The sequence below is a fragment of the Callithrix jacchus genome, chromosome 15, assembly GCF_049354715.1.
Source record: "Callithrix jacchus isolate 240 chromosome 15, calJac240_pri, whole genome shotgun sequence".
In the NCBI taxonomy this organism is placed as follows: domain Eukaryota; kingdom Metazoa; phylum Chordata; class Mammalia; order Primates; family Cebidae; genus Callithrix; species Callithrix jacchus.
This window is the reverse complement of record NC_133516.1, coordinates 27,312,470-27,333,645: the sequence shown is the minus strand read 5'-3', so window position 1 is coordinate 27,333,645 and position 21,176 is coordinate 27,312,470. Positions and strand designations below refer to the sequence as shown.

The 21,176-nt window shown below is 46.6% G+C and overlaps 2 pseudogenes; both read left to right on the top strand.

The window, feature by feature from the left end:
- Positions 1-1,196: 1,196 nt before the first annotated feature.
- On the top strand, positions 1,197-2,295 carry LOC100404702 (etoposide-induced protein 2.4-like; annotated as a pseudogene).
- Positions 2,296-6,246: 3,951 nt separating this feature from the next.
- On the top strand, positions 6,247-7,223 carry LOC100391277 (developmental pluripotency-associated protein 4 pseudogene; annotated as a pseudogene).
- Positions 7,224-21,176: the final 13,953 nt, after the last annotated feature.

The window sequence follows — 21,176 nt, the reverse complement described above, 5'->3', positions numbered from 1 at the left end:
ACGCCTTCACTCTGAGCTCTATCCCTTATGGCCCACCAAAGGAAACATTCTGGGGCTAGATCCCCCTGAAGGATTTGTCTAACTGGAAAATCTTTCAGCCAGATTTCAGATCTTAGGCAACAGCAGCAAGTGCATACTGAAGAAAAATCCTGTGTATGTAATGAGCATGGGAAAGTTTTAACCTGGAGCTCAGCCTTTGCTGCCCATCAAAGAGTCTACATCCGGGAGTGTTCAACAGGGCCAGAGGCCTCGTGGTGCAACTCAGGGCAGGGCTGGAGAAGCCCTTTGAGGGGCACTGAGTATGCGAAAGGCTGAAGTGGGCACCAGAGGCTGTGTATGCATCAGTGACCACATTGGGAAGAAACATGTGAATGTGGGGTATGTGGGAAAACCTCACCTGAAGCCAAATCCTGACAAGGAAACTGCACCCAGGGAAACCCTAAGGAAGCAACGGGTCAGTGCTTTGCCATTCACCCTGCAGGCTTCTCCCCATTGCAACTTCTGTGATATGAGAGGACACCTCTGATCCAGATGAAGCCTTCCCCATACTCACTGCACTGAGTGCTTCTCCCCAGGGGGATTTGCTGGTGGGCATCAAGAGCAGAACTCAGAGTGAATGAACGTTTTTTCACCTTCACTACACACATAGTATTTCACTCCAGTGCATGATTTCTGACATTTCCTAAGGCCTGAAATCCACCCTAAAGACTTCCTATAACCAAAACAGATATAGCCTTCCCCTCTGAGTGACTCCATTGGTGAGTGAGCATTAAACTTGAGAAGCACTGCTCAAATTTCATTTTGGCCCTTTCCACAGGGCCAAAACAAATTTAGAGCAGTGCTTCTCAAGTTTAATGCATGGAAGGACCACTTGGGGAGCTTTGCAAAAATCCAATGCCTGAGCTCCACCTACAAGATCTGATTTAATCAGTTTTAAATGGGGTAGAGGGTTGCATTAAAAAAAAAAAACTCCCCCTCTCTGCAGCCCAGGCATGGCCAGTGTGGGTGCAGCACCCCAGCCCTGGAAGTGCCTGGGTGGAGCAGGCTACCTGGCACAGAGGAGCCAACTAGGCCCCTGGTGGTGGGCAAGGGGGCACACTGGAGCTGTGGTGGCAGAGCTGTGGGGTCCTTCATGATGAGAGATTTGGGGGCACTTCTATCTCCTCTGTGTATTTGATAGTTTGGATAGTGAAGACATGGCTGACAGTGTCAAAATCTTTCTCCAAGACCTTCCCAGGGGAATCAAAGACTCCATCTGGGGTATTTGTACCATCTCCAGCTAGACGCTCCAATCTAGCAAAAGAGAGGAGCAGCGTGGAAGAAGGGCAATCAGGGTTCTGGTACAGAGAATACCCCAGAGTATAGAGTGGGGACAAGAGAGGGAGCCATCAAGTGTTGGTAGAATTTTCCAGTGTTGTGCTTGGGATGGTGGAGTGTTCTGGTTCAGTCTACCCTTGCTTTATCAAGTGTTTATTCCTGGGCGTCAGTCAGTAACAGCATGAATTACTTGTACCCCATCACTGTGTGGAGATGCTTGGTCGTGGCTGGAATTTTTCCTCACATCAATCTTTTTAGGTGCTCCCCTTGTTTGTGCCTAGCAAAGTTGTGAATGCCATTTGGTTCCATGACATAGCTGACCTGGCATTTGAGGCATCAGGGAGGAAACCTCACCTATTCCCTAGTGTTCACAAAATAACTGTTGACATACTATCCAGTCTTTTGCTGCAGGCTCTTTTCCCCGTGCAGGGAGTATCTGCGAGTCTCTTTCCTACCCATTTGCTGGTCAGCTGGTTATTCTCTTGCATTTCTCTCTTCTCGACTCACTCTACTGCTTTGAATATGGTTGGTTCAGTAAAGGAACTGAAATGCACCAGCAGTTGTCTGACATAGGAACTGGCTTTACTCCTTTGGGTTTGGTTTGCCCTTGGCTTTTCTCACAGCAATGCACTCCTCATATATTATCCATGGCTGCCTTTTCTCTATCCTCATTCCTTTATGCATTATCAGTGCAATAAGGCAAAGATCCTGGCAAAGCATACCTCTTCGAGTTGCACCTCTTTTCCTAGGTGGTATTCTTAAGCAACAGACTCTTCCACAAGACATTCTTACCTGCAGTCTACCTTGAGCAGCTCAACTTCTGCAGAGCAGTTCCCTTCACCACATCTATCTCCATCCAAACTGAAGGCTACTGCAGGCCTGAGTGACCTGCCATCCAGGGAATGGGTGGGATTGAAAGGAGGCTGTGGCAGCTCTTTCCCCAGTTCACCTCCCCCTGGCAGGGAAGGCACAATTCATTCTGCCAAGGGCCCTCTAAAATCTTTTTTTTTTTTTTCCTTTTTTGAGATGGAGTCTCACTTTGTCACCCAGGCTGGAGTGCAGTGGCATGATATTGGCTCACTGCAACCTCTGCCTCCCGGGTTCAAGCAGTTCTTCTGCCTCAGCCTCCTGAGTAGCTGGGACTACAGGCACGTACTACCACGCCCAGCTAATTTTTGTATTTTTAGTAGAGACGGGGTTTCACTATGTTGGCCAGGATGGTCTCAATCTCTTGCCCTTGTGATCCACCTGCCTTGGCCTCCCAAAGTGCTGAGATTACAGGCATAAATCACCATGCTCAGCCAGGAATTGGAATCTTTATCTCTGGTGCACATAAGGCGGAATCTCTTGACACCAGTGTGTGGATTTTTAACACCACCAAGAGTCTGAAAGGACCACAATTTTTTTTCTGCAGCTATTTTCTAGCATTTGCCAGTTCCTGTGGCCAGACTGATTTGAATACTTTATTTTTCTCCCTGTGCCATTTACCCTCCCACCTTTCCTTCCTGCCTTCTACCACCCTTGGGTGAATGAAATTTGTAATTCTAGCTGTTGCATTTTGTGGATTTGTTATTTTTGTTGTTTTTCTGTGAAGCACAAACATTGGATGTGGGAGGTAAAGGAGTGCCCCAGTTGCTGCTGGTCACTCCCTTTATAACTATCATTCTCTTGTTTCTTGTAACTCAGGTTTTGGTCTCTCTTGCTCCACTGCAAAAAAAATAAAAAAATAAAAAAAAATAAAGTCTGAAGAAATGGGACAGGAAGAAAAACCTTGCAGCCAGATCTTCAGATCTTCTGAGTTTTGAGGAGTGATTTTCTTTCTTCCCCTTTAAAGACAAAAAGCTATTTTCACTGGTATATTTAAACTCCCCCAAGTAGGGAAAGGTACCAATTCTAGACAAGTGCCATTGCAACACAATGCTCAGACAGCCTGAACTTTTGAACTCTGTTGCGGGGTGTGGGGTAGAAATTCAGTGTTGGCCACTGCCCTAGCTCTTTCATATTTCAAAGGAATATTGGGTGCTACAAAGAAGAACTGAAGGGGTAAATTTATTAAGCTCATTAAACCTGTGATTGGTTTGTTTTCCTGTCCTATTTTTTCTTTTTTTGAGACGGAGTTTCGCTCTCGTTACCCAGGCTGGAGTGCAATGGCGCAATCTCGGCTCACCGCCACCTCCGCCTCCTGGGTTCAGGCAATTCTCCTGCCTCAGCCTCCGGAGTAGCTGGGATTACAGGCGTGCACCACAGCTAATTTTTTTTGTATTTTTAGTAGAGACGGGGTTTCACTATGATGACCAGGATGGTCTCGATCTCTTGACCTCGTGATCTACCCACCTCGGCCTCCCAAAGTGCTGGGATTACAGGCTTGAGCCACCGCGCCTGGCCTTTCCTGTCCTTTTAAGAGACTAAATGTGAGGGACAGATGTCAAAATACTTGTACAATTTTAAAATGTCACAATTAAACGTGAGCTGATTATATGTGTGCACACGTGCACACATGCACGCGTGTGCGTGCGCACACACACACACACATTTTTCCCAGTGTTTCTAAGCACAGCTAAGGTTGAACTACTAATTTAGAGGCCTCCAGAGTGGTTCTCCAAGCATGGTGCCCCAAACGGCTGTATCACCTGAGAACCAGTGATAATGCAAATTCTCAGGTTCCTCCCTAGACCTCCTCAATCATAAATATGAAAGTGGGGTCCAGTGATCAGGGTTTTAATAAGCTCTTCAGATAAGACTAATGTGTTTCCAAACCATGTCATAAAAGCAAAGGAAACACATACAGGATGCAACTTGAAGGTCCCTTTTGTGGGTTCCGGTAATAACATACTTGCATTATTGAACCCTGATATTTAGGTTTGTGTACCTGATGTGCAGTAAGCCAAACACTGACATAACAGCACTTAGGAGAAAGATTTATTTAATTTGACCGAAGCAGGTGGGTAAGAGAAACACTCTCTTACTTCATAACCAAGTCTTAGGTCAAAGACTTCCCTTTGAACATAACTAGGGGCTTTCATGAGTAAGGTAGTTATGCAGGAGGTGGAATGTCTGACAATCAAAGCTCTTTGGTTCTCTTGGTCTGATCAAGCTTCTGGATGCCATCAAGAAAGTCTGCATCACCTATGATTCATTGTGATTTATTTACTTGTTTATTTTTAGAGACGGGGTCTCACCCTGTCACACAGACTGGAGAGCAGTGGCAGAACATTAACTTACTGCAGTCTGCAACTCCTGGGCTCAAGTGATCCTCCTGATTCGCTGGAACTATGGCACACCCAGCTAATTTTTTGATTTTTTTTTTAATAGGGAGGGTCTTTCTTTGTTGCCCAGGCTGGCCTCAAACTCCTGGGCTCAATCAATCCTTTCAGGTTGTCAGCCACCAGCGTGCTGGGATTACAGGCGAGAGCCATATGCCCGGCCTCTTTGTTCTTTAAAAGAAAAACAAGGCTGGAGAATTGCTTGAACCCAAGAGGTAGAGGTTGTAGTGAACTGAAATTGTGCTGTCGCACTCCAGCCTGGGTGACAAGGCGAGATTCCGAAAAAAGAAAACTGTAGCCAGAAGCAAGAGCACAATCTGTGGCCTTCTCTTCTCACCTTCTAGAAACTCCAGCGTTCCTTTGGCTCAGAGAGTTGCCTAATTTCAAGGTGCTCACTGATGCACATCAGCTGAATACAGCCTTTACCCTCTATTTTGTTCACTTTAGTTTGCTTTCTTGAAGTAACATTAGACTTGGTGCCAGAAGGAACTTGGGATATAATTCTGTTCAGCATTCTTTGGAGAACAAGAAGCTCAAGATAGTTCCCTGCATCCCTGATGAACCATCACTCTTTCATAAACTGTAAATGGATAGTAAAGGGGTATAACTGCAGCTGACACAGAAACAGGTGTAATAATCTACCCTGGGCTAGCATCACTGACTCCATTTTAGCTGTAAACTCCAACCTGCCTTCCCCTCCTTACCACAGCCCCTTTGGGTGCATAAATGAGTCATGCTACACTTAGAAGCATTGAAGGTACTGTTCTGAACACTTATAACCATTGTACCACAACCTGCTTGGCATACCTCTGCCCCCCACCCCCTCTATTGTAAGAAGAAAGTTTCCCTTTGATCATTGTATGGAAACCACCAGTGCCCACAGCCCCTTCTTCTAACCTGCTTTTCTGCTTCTATAAAATTCCGCTTCAGCTAGGTACCCTCTTCCCTACCTAAATCAAGGTATAAAAGATAATCAAGACCCTTCCTCATGGCTGAGAGAATTTTGAGCGTTAGCCGTCTCTTGGTCGCCGGCTAATTAATAAAGGACTCTTAATTTGGAACTCAGAGCGTTGCACATTCCTTCTAACTCACTTGGTTACTACACAAGGAGCTACCAGAAGCTATAAACAAGCAACACTGAGGTAATGAATTTAAGGTTTTCCAGAAAGCAGAAAAGGAAAACCAAGCTAGGGTATAGTAGCTCATGCCTGTAATCCAAGCACTCAGGGAGGAGGTGGCAGGAGGATTCCTTGAGCCCAGCTCGGGCCACATAATGAGAACACTTCTATTCTCCATAAAAGGAAAAAGAAAGAAAAGGAAAACTGGCTTCAAACGAAGCAGTGACTGACAGTGCAATTTTAAAATTCAAGTTAGATATATATCATTGTAATTTTACGCTAAACATGTCTTTAACAAATATGAAAAAGGTAGCTATTGTTATGTAAATGGAAGGTATTTTTATGACTAAATCACATGTTCTTCTCACTTCTCTGCTCTCCATGCCAAAAAAAGGTCACCTATAAAGGTCATACCTATGAACAGATCTTGGACTCATAATCACCTCAGAGAACCATTATTGGTTTAAATTTGACAATGCTGAATTTTACCTGAGCCCTGTGATCCTGGTTAACAGTGAAGGTTAAGAAATCTCCTCACCCCAAGCTTTGCTTCCTGTCCGAATATGGAGAAGGTAAAAGGCAAGGAGTGGACCTCCACAGAGAAGACAAGGGAAGAGGATCAGCAGGCTTCTAATCAACCAAACACGACTGCTTTGCCGGGAGCATCAACGAAGTGGGGAACCAAAGGAAAAGTATCTGTCAAAGTGCTCTGCCCTAAGAAGAAGGCAGGCTGTGATAACCCCAGACCTCAGAAGAAGATACCAATCCCTCCCTTACCCTCTAAACTGCCACCTGTTAATCTGATTCACCAGGACATCGTGCGGGCCTGGTGTCAGCAATTAAAGCTGAGCACCAGAGGCCAGAAACTGGATGCATATAAGCGCCTGTGTGCCTTTGCTTACCCAAACCAAAAGGATTTCCCTAGCACAGCAAAAGAGGCCAAAATGTGGAAGTCATTGCAAAATAAATTAAAGGTGGAAAAAGGGAAAGCGTGCCTGCAGAGTTCTGGGACACAGCCTCCTCAAGTGGCCCTTCCCCTTGCGGAGGGACTGCCTGCTCCGGAAGGGCCCACTTCTCTCCTTGAGGGAGTTAATACAGTTATGGTGACAACTTCTGCCCCAGAGGCTGTGCTGGCCTCTTGGGCAAGAATTTCAGCCAGGGCAAGGACACCAGAGGCAGTGGAATCTCCACAAGAAGCCAGTGGTGTCAGGTGGTGTGTGGTCCATGGGAAAAGTCTCCCTGCAGACACAGATGGTTGGGTGCACCTTCAGTTTCATGCTGGTCAAGCCTGGGTTCCAGAAAAGCAAGAAGGGAGAGTGAATGCACTCTTCCTGCTTCCTGCCTCCAGTTTTCCACCCCTGCACCTTGAAGACAATATGTTGTGCCCCAAATGTGTTCACAGGAACAAGGTCTTAATAAAAAGCCTCCAGTGGGAATAGAATATCAGGAAAAAGGCCATATATATGGTAATTAATGGCAGAAAGGCTGGAGAGTTGGATTCCGTGGTGCTGCTGACAGGTGAACTTGGTCCTCTCCACACCTGCTTACGGGCCATGCAGACTGCTGGGGTGGCAGATCTTAACCTAAGACCTCTAGCAGTGCCTGTTGCTTTGTGAGTAGAGATATGATAGACTCTTGCATTTAAAAACAGAAAAGCATTTCACAAATTACCATAAATTGTAGTTAATATGTAGAAAAATGTATTCATACTACCTTTCTAAAATAGAAAAGACGTCAGCAGCTGTTTTGTTTTGTTTTATTTATTTATTTTTTTGAGACAGCGTCTCACTCTGTTGTTCAGGCTGGTGTGCAGTGGTGCGATCTCAGTTTGGTGCAAACTCCACCTCCTGGGCTCAAGTGATTCTCCTGCCTCAGCCTCCCTGGTAGCTGGGGTTACAGGCGCCTGCCGTCATACTGTCCGACCTACCCTCTGCGGGAGGACTGAGCTCGTTTGGAAAAAACCGGGCTGCAGGTTAGAAGAAAGTCTTAAGTTCAGGCTTTATTGAGAGGAAAGAGCCTCCGTGTGGGCCAGCAGGGAAGAACAGGAAAATGGCCGCACCGCTCAGAGGAGCAGGGTTCTTTTATAGGGGGCTGAAGGGCCGAGGGAGTGGGAAGGCCGGGAGAGCTGAGGTGGTGGGCAACGGTTGGTCAGTTTAAACCGCTGGGTGGGAAGCTGGGCAGCGGGAAACTGGGAGGCGGGAAGCCGAGCGGCGGGAAGCTGGGAGTGCTGATGAGGCAGGCAGTGATTGGTCAGCCGGTTGCCGGGCGGGAGGTGGATGCGGCCGGGCGGGAAGGCGGCTGCAGCCGGGCGGGAAGGCTAGAGCGGTATGTAGAGTGTGAGATAAGGGAGCCTCTTTGTGGGGGAGGGAAAGAGAGCTTTCACTATAGGGGCAGAGTTTTCCAAACATTCCCGACTCCTTAAAAGAAAAGAAAAAGAGAGGGGGTCAGAGGCGTCGGTTGTCTCTCTGGCTACTTCCTGCTGACAAGGGTCGATGGGGGGTTCTGAAGAGGTTTCTTTTCTTAAGGAGCCTGGATGTTCGGGGAGAGGTCCACTTCTAGCACTCGTTCAGGGTAAGGTTGGAGCAGCATCTGGTGCATGGTGACTCGAGTTAGTTCTTGAAAGCACCGCTGTAGGAACTGTAGAAAGCAAGGAGCAATAAGTAAGATTAGGCAAATGGCTATCAGGGGCCCAAGCAACGGGGACAAGAGGGTATACATAGAGGAAGACCACCACGCCGTGGCTTCAGCTGAGAATTTTTGATTCTGCAGGTTAGTTTTGAGTTTCTGGAGGTTCTCGATTTGGGTTTCTACTAGGCCGGATTCATTGATGTAGTAACAGCACTCTTCCTGTAGGAAGATGCAGGTTCCTCCTCGTTCGGCGGTGAGCAGGTCCAGGACTCTTCGGTTCCGAGGATTGGGGATGGTAGGCTGCATGCAGTTTCCACTGAATCCCTAAGGATGTGGAAATGGCAGTGGTGATCTTAGAAATAAAGGCAGGTCCGTTGTCTGACTGGATGGTAGAAGGAAGGCCGAATCGGGGAATGATGTCCCGGACGAGGTGCTTGGCTACAACTCCTGCGGTTTTATAAGCTGTGGGGAAAGCTTTGATCCAGCTGGAGTAAGGAAGAAGGGGAGATGTTACATTGCTGCAGGTCTGTCGCCAGGGCCTGGCTGAACAGGTGGGGGCTGTCCCGGAAGCCTTGAGGGAGGACCATCCACGTTAACTGTTGAGACAGATTGGTGACAGGATCTTTCCAGGTAAAAGCAAAGAGGAAGTAGGAGTCGGGGTGTAGTGGGATAGAGAAAAAGCATCCCTAAGATCTAGGACTGAAAAGTGGGTTGTGAATGGTGGGATATGTGAGAGGATGGTATAGGGGTTGGGGACTACTGGATGGACCGGAATGACTGCTGCATTGATAAGGTGGAGGTCTTGGACCAGGCGGTACTGACCTGAGGGCTTTTTCACAGGCAGAATGGGAGTGTTGCAGGGGGAGTTTGCAGGAATGAGTAGTCCTTGAGCTTTCAGTTTATTTATGATAGGTAGGAGGCCGAGGCAGTGAACTTTGGAGATAGGAAACTGAGGGCGAGAAGGGAAGGCTGTGGGGTCTTTTAGGTGTATGAGTATGGGTTGGTGGTGTGAGGCTACAGTGGGGGTATCAGTATCCCATACTTAGGGATTTACATCAGGGAGGAGTTCGGCCGGAGGAAGGGGGGAAGGTGAGTTGGTGATGAGGGGTAAGAGAAAGGTCTCTGTGTGTGGAAAAGTAATGGTAGCTTGCAATTTTACTAGGATATCTCACCCTAGGAGAGGTACAGGGCAAGAGGGAATGACTAGAAAGGAGTGGGTAAAAATGGAAGGGCCAAACAGACAGATTAAGGGTGGAGTTTGGTGAGGAGTGGAGGGGGACCCATCAATTCCTATAACAGAGACCTGGGAAGGGGTGGTTTTGCCTGAAAAGGAGGGAAGAACGGAGTAGGTAGCCCCCGTGTACGCTCTTACCCACTACTTGGAGCATGACCCTGGGCTCAGCAAGGGTAACTGAGGTTGAGGAGCCAGGGCCCTGTTAATCATCCCTGAACCCTAACAGCTTTGGGATTGGAGATTCCTGAATGCCTGGCTCCTGACCAGCTGAGGCAGAAGCCTGGCTCCGGGGGATGTTACCCTGCTGCCCCCTCGTGCCAGAGTTTTGAGGAACTGAGGCCTGAGGTGAGTTAGGGCAATCTGACTTCCAGTGTCCCATGAGCTGACAAATAGGGCAGGGCTTGGTAGGAGGCCATGGCTGGGGGCAGGCTTTTGACCAGTGCCCTTCTTTTTCACATTTGAAACACGCCCCGGGAGGGGTGTGGGTATTTGCTTTACCCTTGTTATTTCTGCCGGCCGAAGGGCTGCTACTAGGGCTTGGGTCTGTAGAGCGACTTTCTGCTTCATGCGAGTTTGGCGGGCAGCCTCAGCCACATCTTCCCTGGCATTGAATACTTTAAAGGCCATTTTTACCAAGTCCTGTATAGGGGTTTCGGGGCCATCTCCTACCTTCTTCAGTTTTTTCCAGATATCAGGGGCGGACTGAGATATTAAATGAGATGCTAGGACAGTCGCCCTGTTTTGTGAGGCTGGGTCTAGCAGGTAAGGGCGTCTTGAAGACGAGTGAGAAACAGGGCAGGGTTTTCATTGGGTAGTTGGGTGACTTCTCTTAGTTTATCATAGTTTACAACTTTGTTAGATACAGTATCCATTCCCCTGAGGAGGTATCTAATCATGCCGTCTCTCTTGGGTATATCAGACCCTCGACTAGCCTGATAGTCCCATTGGGGGTGTTCACCTGGGATTACTTCATGGCCTAAGGGGATCTGGTTATCTATAGCATGATCTTTATCTGCTTGGTGTCTGGCTGCCGCTAGGATGCGCTCGTGCTCTTCTGCAGTGAGGGTGGAGGTACAGATAACGCGGACATCATGCCAGGTGAGGCTGTATGCTTGAGTGAGGTATTGGAATTCCTTAATATAAGTGGACGGGTCAGCTGAGAAGGATCCTAAACGTTTCTCAATTTGGGACAGGTCTTGGAGTGAGAAAGGAACATGGACCCTGACTAAACCTTCAGTGCCTGCTACTTCTCGGAGTGGGGCCAGGATAGTTGGTTGGTGAGAGCGGGTGTGGGCCACCACCGGAGAGGCAAGAGGAAGTGCGGCCTCCAAGGGAGGGGGCCCAGAGGGAGTAGAGGAAGAGCGAGGCATGGCCTCTGAGGTAGGAGGTGCCGAGGGAGTGGGGGAAGGGCATGCTGTTGATGGCGACTGGTTGCCAAGGTTGGCAGGAGGGGACAGATGTTCAGGCAGATCTTCCGGTGAGGAGTAGGGACGGGGAGAGGTAGTGGAGGAAGATTTATGAGGGGTACGAGCTAAGAGGATTTGGTAGGTGGAGCAGGAAGAACATAGTTCAGGGTGGGTACGGAGGTCCCAAAAAGCCTGACCGTAAGGAATTTCATTGTCTTTGCTGTGCGGAGACAAAAATTGTCGAGATCTCGGAGGGTGTTGAAATCGAAAGTGCCAGTCGGGGGCCAATGTGACTGGTTACTGAGTTTGTATTGGGGCCAAGCCACCTGGGACAGGAAGACAAGCTTTTTCTTTCTGAGGGTTTGGGAGTATCCCAATTTGGTAAAATTTCGCAGCAAGCACCCAAGGGGAGGTGCTGGAAGGTATTTTGGACTCCGAATTTCCCATGGCGGGCGCAGCTACAGACCCTCCGGCGCGGATGGGCAGATGCAACGAAAAGGCGTCCCCTTTTGTTGCAAATTCCCCGGAGTACAGTTAAGTACGGTTAGGGAAGCGGTCAGAGGGGCGTCCCCCGTCTGGCAGCTACCCCTCGGAAGGCTCCTGGAGCTGGAACAGAGGACCTCCTCGGCTCGGCGGAGACTAGGCGAGGAGTCCGTGCGGAACGCCGGAGGGGAGCAACTGCACCGTGCCGTTGGTGGGGGGGGGGAGGTAAAGCAAGAAAAAGCTTGGCTTACCTTAATCGGAGTGTAGAAGTGGCAGGGCCAATGTTGAGTAGGCCGGGGGAGGGAGCCGTGGCCAGGCCAACGGCCCCAGCTCCCGGGTTTCGGCACCACTTGTCCGACCTACCCTCTGCGAGAGGACTGAGCTCGTTCAGAAAAAACCGGGCCGCAGGTTAGAAGAAAGTCTTAAGTTCAGGCTTTATTGAGAGGAAAGAGCCTCCGGGCGGGCCAGCCGGGAAGAACAGGAAAATAGCTGCACCGCTCAGAGGAGCAGGGTTCTTTTATAGGGGGCTGAAGGGCCGAGGGAGTGGGAAGGCCGGGAGAACCGAGGTGGTGGGCAACGGTTGGTCAATTTAAACCGCTGGGCGGGAAGCTGGGCGGCGGGAAACTGGGAGGCGGGAAGCTGGGGAGTGCTGATGAGGCAGGCGGTGATTGGTCAGCTGGTTGCCGGGCGGGAGGTGGCTGCGGCTGGGCGGGAAGGCTAGAGCGGTATGTAGAGTGTGAGATAAGGGAGCCTCTTTGTGGGGGAGGGAAAGAGAGCTTTCACAATAGCGGCAGAGTTTTCCAAACACATACCCAGCTATTTCTTTATTTTCAGTAGAGATGGGGTTTCACCTTGTTGGCCAGGCTGGTTTAACTCCTGGCCTCGAGTGATCCACCCACCTCAGCCATCCAAAATGCTGGGATTACCCGCATGAGCCACTGTGCCTGCTTTCAGCACCTCTTTTAAGTGAGAACTTCAGCTGAGCACTGGAAGGAGTTGAATAAAACAGTAGTTTGCTCCTGTGATCATTTTTTCCTCCTCTGGACACTGACGACTTTAGGACCTGCTTCATTCCAATTGTAATTTCATAAAACATTTCATAAAAAGTATTTTAAGGCAAAGAAAGGCTGTTAATTCTCTCCCTCCCACAAAACATGATTCTTAATATTCAAAACAGTGTTTTTCAGAGTTATCTTAATCTGAGATTTTTATGGTGTGACTACAGAATCAAAACACAAGGCACTTTGTATTATTTCACTTAAAATTTTATATATTTCTGGTGTTTAAAATGTTTAAGATTGCTTCCCCACTCAGAAATACATAATATATTAAAATGTGTTTATTAACCAATTCTCCATAAATAAATATGTATAGAAAATAATTCATCTGTTGTATTTAGGGAACCATATTCACTGCATGCAAATTATTGTTAGTGTTCTTAACTCAAAGTAGTAAACCGAAACATGTGATTTTTCTTTCGAATTACTCATTTGTTTTTTCTTTATTAGTTGGTGGTGTGGGTTGGATCATACTTTTTTTAAAACTACTTACCTAGGTGTAATTGACATACAAAAAGCTGTACATATTTAATGTATCTTATTGAGTATAATTAATTTTTATTTTTTTGTGTATGTACTTCCTAAATTTATAATCCTGTGAGTCTGGGAACAGATCTGTTTTTCACTTGTCCTGATTTAATGACACTTTCCAACATTGATTTGTTACTACAAGTAGGGATCTATTTTTTTCCCCACCTCCAATGAAGATAATAAAAATAATGCACTGGAAGGAGTGGCAGAGTTGGAAAATTTGTAACCATTATAATATAGATGTAATAGGTTGGGAAAGAATCCTCAAAAATGTTAAAACAAGGAAGGAAAGTTTATTGAGAAGCAAGATGTTCTTCTCTCCCGCCCGCCCATTCATCTCTGGTGGTCAGAGTTGTTCAGTATAATAAATAATAGACATTTTTTCTTAAAAAAAAAAAAAGAAAGAAATCTCCTCACCCTTCCCCATGTGACTTACATAAGACTCCCAGATCCCTCCGGTTTACCTATGACAAGGCCTGACACAGACCCTCCAAATTCCCATTCTTTGCCCCATGAATGATTAGCTAAACTGCTTGTCCCCAGTGATCAAGTGGAACAAAATGCTTGAGCCAAACTTTCCTCAGGCTTCTCTCTTTCCTATGGGCCTCATTCTGCCCCTAAGCAAATATAAACAGTGAAATAACCCCCCTGATCGGCCTCGCCTGGGAATTGGCAGACCACAGAAAAATACCTTCCTGTCAGACCCCACTGGTTATTTCCATTTGCTTGTCCAACTTCCCCTCCAAAGATTCTGCTTATCTCTACTTGCCTCCTCCTTTCGTGACGCAAGAAAAACTTCTTCCATTTGATTTGGATACATTTGCATATCTTATGTCACAGTGTGGAGTGTATTGGGGTGTGGACTTAATCAGATGCTCAGAAAGAGGAATTGATTAGCTTCTAGCCAGGGTCTCAAACTGAATCAAGGCAGCATTTTAAAAAGCATTCATTGGCCAGGCACACAGTGCCTCATGCCTATGTTCCCAGTATGTTGGGAGGTCAAGGTGAGCAGATCATGAGGTCAAGAGATCAAGACCATCCTGGCCAACATGGTGAAGTCCCAGTCTACTAAAAACACAAAAATTAGCTGGGCATGGTGGCGCACACCTCTGGTCCCAGCTACTCGGGAGGCTGAGGCAGGAGAATCACTTGAACCTAGGAAGTAGAGGTTGCAGTGAGCTGAGATCACACCACTGCAGCCTGGTGACAGAGTGAGACTCCCTCTAAAAAAAATGCATTTGCTTTTTTTATATTATATTTATGTTACAAGCAGTACCTTCAGCAAAACCAGTAGCAAGCTTATGCTGGGAGTATCAATGATATGTGTATTTGTTAATGGCTGCCAGTGTTGAAATGATACTCTGATGTGACCCACACTTCAGGAGTATGGACCACTATGTGTGTTGAGGCAGGAATGAAGCAATGAAGCAAGCAGCCTAATTATCAAACTATAACTGGGGATAGATGCGCACTTCTGGTCCCTGTCATCTAAGAGGAATGTTGATAAAAGAAAGTTTAACCAAAAGAGACTTATCAGGCCTGGACAGGATGCATGAGAAAAAACATTGATATCTTGCAATTTCATTACAGTATGTCTAATCACAGCTTTATATTTATTTATCCTCTTTAGGACTTATCGGGCTTTCCAAATCTAAGGATTTTGGTTTTTCAATAATTTTGGAAAATTAACAGCTATTTTTTCTTTGAATACATGTGGTTAATTTTTTTTTTCTTTTCTGGAACTGCCTAACAGCTGTAGGTGAAACCTTGTAATTACTTTCTCTATGTCCCTTAGACTCATTTATATTTTCTTTTTGTGTGTGTGAACCTATGGATTCTATTGAAACTTTCATACTTTAAATCTCTACATCTCTGTGCAGGAGAGTTTTTAGGTCATCTAATATTCAAAATTAACTGAAATAGAAGTCCTGCCCACAACTGTTGATTGGTCTAGAAAGAGGCACACAACCTCAACTGGCCAACCAAAGTCTTTTCCTGACATTGTTTTGAATTAGAAGTAGGGGCAAAGCTATTAGATGGTTTTCTTTTTTTTTTTTCCCAAGACAGAGTCTTGCTCTGTTGCCCAGGCTGGAGTACAGTGGCAGATCTCGGCTCACAGCAGCCTCCACCTCCTGGGGTCAAGTGATTCTTCTACCTCAGTAGCTGGGATTCCAGGTGCACAGCACCATGCCCGGCTAATTTTTGTATTTTTAGTAAAGACAGGGTTTCACCATGCTGGCCAGGCTGCTCTTAAATTCCTGACCTCGTGATCTGCCTGCCTCGGCCTCCCAAAGTGCTGGGATGACAGGCATGAGCCACTGCTCCCATCTAGATGTGTTCTAACAGACTTTCTAGTCTCTTATTTCAGGGATTTCTAAGATCCAGCTCCACCTCTGCTGTTCAACTGTTTAGGTAAGATACTTCCCCTTTTGCTCCAACTAGTTTGATCTGTGGCTCTTATGTATGATGAAGACCATCCTAACTAATGCACAGGATTATTTCAAAATTTCCCAGTGCCATTTTAGAGAGGGAGTAACTGCAGACTTGGAGAGATTTTTAAAAACTTTGTATATTCATTACCTATGTGTTGCTATATAACGGATTATCTCCAAACTTACGGCCTAAATCACAAACATTTCCTGTGTCACCATTTCTGTGGGTCAGGTATTCGGGAGTAGCTTCGCTGATTTGTTCTTGCTCAAGGTCTATCCTGAGATTTTAGCTGTGATATTGACTGAGGCTGTCATCATCTTAAGGCTTGATTGGCACTGGAGGAGCCACTTCAAGATGGTTCACTAATGTGACTGTTGAAGAGGCGCCTGAGTTCCTCACTAGTTCTTGGCAGGAGTCCTCAGTCTCTTGCCATGTGGGCCTTCCATGATGCTGCCTAAGTGTTCTCAAGGCATGGCAGCCAGCACCCTTTAATACGATCGATCTCAGAAAGAGAGGACAAAGGAAGCCATAGACATTTTTATAACCTATCTTGGAAGTGACCCATCATCACTTCTGCCTTATTCTATTTGTTAAAAGCAAGTCACTAAGTCCAGCTCCATCTCTCAAAGGGAGAAGTAGCAAAGAATCGTTGACATTTAGTTGACCCTTGAACAACATAGGGGTTAGGAACACTGATCCCTATGAAGTAGAAAATCTGCATATAACATTTCCCTACCCCCAAATTTAACTACTAATCATCTACTGTTGACCAGAAACCTTGCAGATAATATAAATTGTTGATTAACACATATTTTGTATGTTACATGTATTACAGACAGTATTCTTACAATACAGTAGATTATGAAAAGATTTTTTTTTTTTTTTTGATCTGGAGTTTCGCTGTTGTTACCCAGACTGGAGTGCAATGGCACGATCTCTGCTCACCACAACCTCCGCCTTCTGGGTTCAAGCAATTCTCCTCCTTCAGCCTCCCGAGTAGCTGGGATTACAGGCACACACCTCCATGCCCAGCTAATTTTTGTATTTTTAGTAGAGACGGGGTTTCACCTTGTTGACCAGGATGGTCTCGATCTCTTGACCTCGTGATCCACCCGCCTTGGCCTCCCAAAGTGCTGGGATTATAGGCGTGAGCCACCACACCCGGCCGAAAAGAAAATGTTAATAAGAAAACTGGGCAGGTATAGTGGCTCATGCCTGTTATCCCAGCACTTTCAGAGTCCCAGGCAGGAGGATTGTTTGAGGACAGTTCAAGACTAGCCTTTGGAACATTGTGAGACTCCATCTCTACAGAATTAAAAAAAAAAAAAAATTAGCTGGGCAGGCCAGGTGCGGTGGCTCATGCCTGTAATCCCAGCACTTTGGGAGACCAAGGTGGGCACATCAGGAGGTCAGGAGTTTGAGGCCAACCTGACCAACATGGTGAAACCCCGTCTCTACTAAAAATACAAAAATTAGCCAGGCATGGTGGTGCGCGCCTGTAATCCCAGCTACTCAGGAGGCTGAGGTAGAAGAATCACTTGACCTCAGGAGGCAGAGGTTGCAGTGAGCCGAGATCACACCACCGCACTCCAGGCTAGGTGACAGAGTGAGACTCTGTCTCAAATAATAATAATAATAATAAGCTGGGCAGGGTGGACACCTGAGGTCCTAGCTATTTGGGAAGTTGAGGCAAGAGGAACCCTTGAGCCCAGGAGTTTGAGGCTGCAGTGAGCTGTGATCATACCACAGCCTATAGCAACAGAGTGAGATCCTATCTCAATTAAAAAAAAAATCTTACACCTGTAATCCCAGCACTTTGGGAGGTCAAGGTGGGAGGATGACTTGAGCCCAGGAGTTTGAGAGCAGCCTGAGCAATATGAAGAGATTCCAGCTCTACGGAGAATTAAAAAATTTGGCACTTGTAATGGTGTACATTTGTGGCCCCAGCTGCTCTGAATGTTGAGATGGAAGGGCTGCTTTAGCCAGGGAAGGTGAGGCTGAAGTGAGCTATGATTGGGCCACTGCTCTCTAGCCTGGGTGACAGAGCAAGATCCTGTCTTTAAAAAAAAAAGTCATAAGAAAGAGAAAATACATTCACTATTTATTAGTGAAAGTGGATCATCATATAGGCCTTCATCCTCACTGTCTTCATATTGAGTAGACTGAGGAGGAAGAGAAAGAGTAGGGGCTGGTCTTGCTGTCTCAGAGGTGGCAGAGGCAGAAGAAAATTCATGTATAAGTTGACCCAGACCATTCAAATCCATGTTGTTCAAGGGTCAACTGTTTTCAAAAAACACATCATTCCTCCATGGGTTATAAAGGTCATGTTAGCCCCACTGCTCCATCCAGACCACTATTCCACCTGAATTTACAACCTTCCTTCTTGGGAAGATCTTGATCTCAGTCTTTAGCACCCACTACTCCTCATGTCAAGAACTACACCCATGTTTGCCAGTAACGAAACCTGCATGTTGGCCATAGGCTGGAAGGCCTGAGGATTGTAACATTTCCTCCAGACCACAGACAAACCTCAGATGGGTTGCCCCAGACCTCTTCACTGACCTACATCCTTCACATGATGGCAGTAGATAGTATGTGCACACATCACAAAAGTCCCTTGTTTACAGCAATCATGCTGTTCAGCAGGAAGACACCCAGCCCTTATGACTACACAGCCACTTGACTTCTATCTACTGTCTCCAGCCTGTCTCCTGATTTGGAAGGAAGAGTTGAGGCATTCCAATTCTGTATTTAAGTATTCTCTGCCACTGTCCACTGATTGATGACTACACATAAAGTGTTAACTGGATACTCAGTGATATACATCATCCTACTAACAACTCCCCTAGTCCTTTCTTTCTTTCTTTTTTTTTTTGAGGCTGAATCTTGCTCTGTTACCCAGGCTGGCGTGCAGTGGCACAATTTTGGCTCACTGCAACCTCCACCCCCTGGATTCAAGCGATTCCCCTGCCTCAGCCTCCCAAGTAGCTGGGATTAAAGGCACCCACCACCATGCCCAGCTGATTTTTGTATTTTTAGTAGAGATGGGGTTTTGCCATGTTGGCCAGGCTGGTCTCGAACTCCTGACCTTGTGATCCATCTGCCTGGTCCTCCCAAAGTGATGGGATCACAGGCTTGAGCCACGACACCTGGCTCCCCTGGTTCTTTCATCTTGCCTTTTATAAGTCTGCATCCAACTTGTTACACTCTAACACCCACAACAGAACAACTACGGTTTCTGTATCTCCCTGCTTCTCTGCATCCCCTACCTCCACTAACATCCTAGCAGCCAGGCCATACAAAGGAAACTACCTTCTGCTGGCCTAGACATTAAGGTAACCACAGCCAGGCCATGTGGGAGATCATGAGCACAGGACACATCCAGCTCTCCTTCAAGCAAGCACCTACTCATCTCCAACCCACTCAGAGAACCATGACCTAGGCTTGTTGAGAATAAAAGAGGTCCTTAACCTCATGGCCCTCCAACACCAGCTGTCCCTGTCTTGTAAATCCACCTCATCTTTCTGGCAGCAAGGCCTATCCTGAATCATTCATATGGTCCAGCAACTAAAGTGTTAATTTGGTGATGGGGGAGGGGCTGAAGGAGCTGTTTTTCCACCTTGTCTCATTCTACCTGTGAGGAAGTTTGCAACTAGGGAAAGAAATTAGCTTCTTCAGCAACTTCCTTCCAGCCCACAGACAGAACTAAGTGTTATTTAGGTCTCTTTTCTTTGCAGGGATGATATTTAAAAGATTAACAACCAATACCTGGCTGAGTGGATCTGAGCAGGTCCCAAAGGGCACCTGGTGGGGCAGGCATTAACCCTTTCGTTGTGTTAAACAAAACTATGGAACACCATTGTTTTGAACTATGCTCCTACAAAAGGCCCCCAAAGACCAGGCCAAACAAAAATGGAATCCTTGGTCGGGCAAGGTGGCTTATACCTGTAATCCTAGCACTTTGGGAGGCCAAGGTGGGTGAATCGTTTGTGCTCACTAGTTCAAGATCAGCCTGGGCAACATGGCAAAATCCCACCTATACCAAAAAAAAAAAAAAATTAGCCAAACGTGGTGGCGTAGTAGTCCCAGCTACCCGGGAGACTGAGGTGGGAGGATGGCTTGATCCCAGGAGGCAGGGGTTGCAGTGAACTGAGATCATACCACTCACTACACTCCTACCTGGGTGATAGAGCCAGACCTTGTCTCAATAATAAATAAATAAGCTGGGCACTGTGGCTCATGCCTGTAATCCCAGCACTCTGGGAGGTTTAGGCCGGCAGATCACCTGAGGTCAGGAGTTAGAAACCAGCTTGGCCAACATGGTAAAACCTTGTCTCTACTAAAAATACAAAAAGTTAGCCTGGTGTCATGGCGTGCGCCTGTAATTCCAGCTACTCAGAGGGCTGAGACAAGAGAATCACTTAAACCCGGGAGGTGGAGGTTGCAGTAAGCCGAGATGGCTCCACTGCACTCCAGCCTGGGTAACAATAGCGAAACTCCATCATAAATAAATAAATAAATAAATAAATAAAGGAATTCCTAATGCTAAACGCCACATACACATAATCAAACTGAAATTTTACAGAAGTTTGTGAATCCCCAAACAGACCAGTTTTTCCTGCAAAAGGAGATTCACAGCAACCATTCAGAAAGAGCCCAGTTAACCCAAGTCAGCATAAGGAAGGCTCCCTCTGCTTTAATCCTTAAAAGAAAAGTAACCTGATGTTAACCAATCTATTTTTTTCTATTGTTTGTTTTTCTCATTCCCACCTTTGAAAACCCACTGTTCTGTCGCAAGCTAATAATTAGTTTTATATAACTTTTTACTACTTTGTACCTGCTTCTTCAACTCATAATGTCATACAGCCTCTCCAGGTGGTAGCCTAAGAAGCAGCCTGCTTTAGCTCTCTCTCACTCTCTCTCTCTTCATTCTCTCTTTCATTCCCTTTCATTCCCTCCCTCCCTCCCTTCTTCTCTTCCTTCCTTCCATCTGGCTCTGTCACCCAAGCTGGAGTACAGTGGCCCAATCCATAGCTCACTGCAGCCTCAGCCTCCCCAGCTCAAGCGATCCTTTTACCTCTGCCTCCGGAGTACCTGGGACTACAGGCGCACACCACCCTGCCCAGCAAATGCTCTGACTTTTTGGTCTGAGTTTTGACTCTCATCCTAACCTGTTCTTTGAGTACACTCTGGGCCTTGATGCATTGGGTCATTCCTGCTTTCCCAGGTGGTAACCATTCCTGAGCAGGGATTTTAGTTTTCCTTGGAATCTTGCCCTCCTCACTACCCTGCCCACAACCCCCTACCCCTAACTTCTGGGATCCCAGCTAGGAGCCATGCTATTCCCAACTCTTCCTCTACCTGACGTGGAACAGGAGAGCTTTTATGAATCACCATAGTGAAAAGACCAAAGGATTTGAATTCATTGGCTATTCCAGTTACTGATTCTAAAATCAATGCATGTCAGCCAGTGTGTTGTGAGCTACCAGAAGTATGAGGTGTACCAGGAAAACACACAAATTATGATCAGTCTCTCTCAATTAAATAATTGTTACATTTCAACATCGTGTTTGTAATCATTTGACATTAAGGTATTTGTGTAATTTCTTATTATCTGTTTTCCCTGCAAAGCTGTAGCTCCATCCAGAGTGGGCAACTGAGTGTCTGGGTGTTGGGAAAAGCAGTCAGTCATGTGCAGCAGGGTG